At 46.2% G+C, this 4,097-nt stretch overlaps 1 protein-coding gene across 2 annotated transcripts in view; it reads left to right on the top strand.

Annotated features, from left to right (window-relative positions):
• The first annotated feature begins 772 nt into the window (after positions 1-772).
• Rwdd2b (RWD domain containing 2B) overlaps positions 773-4,097 on the top strand; it is a 7,371-nt gene continuing 4,046 nt past the window's right edge. Inside the window, exon 1 of one of the 2 annotated variants that reach the window (XM_031364322.1) lies at positions 773-913. The gene's annotated coding sequence lies outside the window, so the exon portion shown is untranslated. Of the gene's footprint in view, positions 914-1,081; positions 1,197-4,097 lie in introns of those variants that run through there. The other variant, XM_031364323.1, reaches the window with a different exon arrangement.

The raw sequence follows: 4,097 nt of genomic DNA, 5'->3' as shown, positions 1-4,097 counted from the left end.
TCTTTGTCCTGGAACTCACTCTGTTTCTTTGAGACCCTGAGCTTTCCCTAACACTTAGTTAGGAAAGAGCTTTTAGGTAGGAATAAGAAATCCAGACTAGCCGGGTGCTGGCGGCGCACGCCTTTAATCCCAGCACTTGGGAGGCAGAGGCAGGCAGATTTCTGACTTCGAGGCAGCCTGGTCTACAGAGTCAGTTCCAGGACATCCAGGGCTACACAGAGAAACTCTGTCTCGAAATCGAGACTATACATCAGAGTTTTACTTCTAGCCTAGCTAAAATTCAAATACTAAACACCTTCGTAAACTTGGAATTTTCCTTTTTTTCTGGTAAAGACTACATCTCTTGAGAAGTAACTACCACAGATAATCTTCGTAGTACACACAAAGTTGTTTGCTAATGCTACATGGCTTTGGTAAAACTTGCTTAGCTTCTAGTTGGGGTAGGGACGGGTCACGTATAGAAAAGAGAATGACAAGACTGTCAGCTATTTAATATTTCTGTGCTAGGCTCTCAGGCACCCGCTGAAGATGATTTGTTCTTTATGTGTCTGCTGGCTGACATTCCCTGCCGGTCCTGTAACACTGTCACCGCCCCAGTACCCAGAAAGACAATGAGTCCCGGATGGTGAAATATTAAGAACAAAAACCACGACCAGAAAGCGCCTGGCGGGGGTCAAAGTATCCCTTCGTTCTTGCAGACGTGAACCCTAAGCAAGAAGTGAGGAGCTTCCTGCTTCCGGGACTTGCGTCCCCGCGCGCAGGCGCCCGCCCGCCCGCCCGCCAAGATCTAGCCGGCTTCCCGCAGGAAGGGGTCAAAGGTCGCGCCGTTCCCTGATGGTCCCTCGGCAGTGAGATCTGAGCAGCGAGCGCGTCCAGACTCGGAGTGTAGGCAGCGAGGGAGTCCCAGCTCTGGGTGAGTGTGGCACTCGCCGCTTCAGCTTAGCAGAACTAAGAACCTTTGCCCATGGGGGCTCGGATAGGCGGTCGCCGAAGCAGCACTCCCGCCCATTGGTCAGAACAGTCTTCCGTGTTTCATGGTCCCGCCCACATTCTGCGGATGCCCAGCCCGGTCAATAGTCACTGCGTCTGCGTGCCGGACAACTGTGTTAACTCTTGGTTACCTGAGTTTAAGTTTAGCTCCTTAAATAATCCCACGCGGGCAGTGGCTCCTCTCAGTACTCCGGAGACAAAGGAGGGTGTGTATGTGATATGTGTGTGTGTGTGTGTGTTGCTCTCTGTGTATGTGTATGTATATAAATGTACACACACACACACACACACACACACACACACACACACACGAATGACCCGTTCCTACCCCAGTGACATTTTCTCTGAGGCTCAGCGAATTTTACTGAAGCCATGTCACTTTAGCAAAGAACTTTCTGTGTACTATATAGACCAGGCTGGCCTGAAACCCACTGAGATAAGCCCTACCTCTGCTTCCCAAGTACAGGAGTTAAAGGCTGGTGCTACCTACACCTGGCAATCTACCTATCCTTTTAAGCATTGGCTACATGTTTTTGTGTGGATTTTTTTGGTTTGGTTTAGTTTGGTTTGGTTTTTGTTTGTTTTGTTTTTTCTGGACAGGGTTTCTCAAGTAGCTCTGGCTGTCCTGGAACTCACTCTGTAGACCAGGCTGCCTTTGAATCTAGAGATGTACCTGCCTCTGCTTCCCTAAGTGCTGTAACTAAAGGCGTGTGCAACCACTGCCCCTGGCTGGCCACACTCCCACAATTATATCTATCTAAACAAATGGTAAATCCACCTTTCCAGGAGCTTAAACTTTGAGGTCATCCTGACATAGCTGTATAACTCAACAGCAAATCCTGTTGATTCAACTCCCCTATATCTAGAACCATCACTTGCCCACAACTACCCTAACTCAAGCTCCCTTCATCCCTCCCAGGTCTCCCTGCTTCCTTCTCCACTGTAGTGGGTAGGAGCCCCTTCATGAGTTAAATTCCTGCAGTGGCCTTCTGTGCTAGTGAGGATGAAATCCAAGGTTCTGCCCTCTTCCACTCTGTTCCCAGCTCACTATCATTTAACCAGCTGGTCTAACACATTTAGACTGCTGTTTTCTGAACATGCTATTATGCTCCTTGCCTAGAAAGGGGGCGGGACGCTTGCTAGATTGGTTTATACATTATGGTCCAGATAGTCCAACATGGCTGGCTCGCACTGGACAGGATGCCTAGTCTACATGTCTTTCTATTTCAGCAGTGCAGTCTGGTGCTCCAAGTCCAAAGGTGGTTTTAATACCATTAAAGGAAGACAGCAGACACGGGATAATTACCAGTGAGGGAAAGCAGGCCAAGCACACTTCTCTCCCATCTCTTTATCTGGGCTGCCACCAAAAGTCCCTGTCACATTTAGGGTGGGTTTTACTGTTTAAAATGATCTGATCAAGAAAATCTTCTGTGGAAGTGCTCAGCAGCTTGTGTTCCAGCCAAATACAATCAAGTCGACCACCAAGACTAGCTAGAGGTGGGGCTTTCCTCATAACCCTACATAGTCTCATCCCTTGGCTCACTGTTGCTTGTTGTTCCTGCTGGGTCTTAATTATTTACTAAATACATCAAAATCTTTTTTCGACGTCAAGACTCCTGCCACTAAATTAACCCTCTGTAACAGCAGAGATAGTTTGCTGCTGTTGTTACTTTTATTCTTACTGTCAAGTACGCCGCTACCTGGCACACACGTGTTTGGGAAGCATTTGTTGAATTAATGACTGGTGAAAATCATAGCAGGTACTGAAGTGACACTTTATGGACAGGAATCATTTTGTTTTTGTTTATTTTATTTTATTTTTTTTGTTGTTTGTTTTTTCGTTTTTTCGAGACAGGGTTTCTCTGTGTAGCCCTGGCTGTCCTGGAACTCACTCTGTAGACCAGGCTGGCCTGGAACTCATAAATCCACCTGCCTCTGCCTCCCAAGTGCTGGGATTAAAGGTGTGTGCCACCATTACCTGGTTGGCCACACATTCTTACTCACTTTTCACAGCAGCCATATTCTTCCCATTTTAGAAATGGGGACTGCATCTTTTGTCCCCATTTCTAAGCCTGGAACACACTCTATGTAGACGAGACTGGCCTTGAACTCACAGACTTTTTCCTGCCTTTTCATCCTGAGTCAATGCCTCAGTTTAATTGAGTGCTGGGACTAAAGGCATGTTCCACCAGCAGTTTTAGTGTTCTGATGTGAAGCATCAAAACTGCCTTGGATGCAGGTGGACTAGGGTGGAATGGTGATATCTTCATAGTTTAACTTTCTTCTGTAGTTTCAGCTTCCCAAATTTGGACCTTTTAACCATGCCAAGAGGCTGCCTGAGCTGTGGGAAGAGCGGCCTTGCCCACCCTCTGAGCTGTGGGAAGAGCGGCCTTGTCCCCACCCCCAACATCATTTCACCTTTTGTTTGGTTTTGTCTCACTCTCTAGCCCAGGCTGGCTTTGAACTTGCAGTTTTGTAGCTTTCTGAATGTTGGGATTGCAGGCATGAGCCAACACACCTACCTGGCTCTTCCATTTAAAGACCACTAAAAGGGAGATAGAGAGGTGGCTCGGATATTAAGAACACTAGTCACTCTTCCAGAGGACCCAGTTCAATTCCAGCACCTACATGGTGGCTCACAGCCATCTCTAACTCTAGTTCCAGGGGTTCAATTCCCTTTTCTTATCTATGTATGGCACCAGGCATGCACATGGTTCTCAGACATACATGTAGACACCCATATGTATAAAATAAATAAAAGTTGTAAAAGACTAGTAAACATTAATATCTATTTGAAAGAAAAACACATAACTTGCTCTCTTATTCTGTTCATTTTGGGTTCCAGGGACACAACCATGCCCCTCTGGCTATATCATTGACATAGTTTTTTGAGTACATAGTTTACATTTCTCAAGGAGAATGACCACTGTTGTAACTAGAAATGACAGATCAATTGTCTAGATAATCTACTGTCTAGGTATAGAATACTGCATAGACTATTAATTTTAATGGATTATCTCCTAATTAAAAAATGTAGGAGTGTGTGTGTGTATGTGTGTGTGTGTGTGTGTGTGTGTATGAGAGAGAGAGAGAGAGAGAGAGAGAGA

Source organism: Mastomys coucha, unplaced genomic scaffold (assembly GCF_008632895.1).
Source record: "Mastomys coucha isolate ucsf_1 unplaced genomic scaffold, UCSF_Mcou_1 pScaffold12, whole genome shotgun sequence".
NCBI classification, from domain to species: domain Eukaryota; kingdom Metazoa; phylum Chordata; class Mammalia; order Rodentia; family Muridae; genus Mastomys; species Mastomys coucha.
Note: the sequence above shows the minus strand (reverse complement) of the source record. Positions and strands in the feature narration are given on the sequence as shown.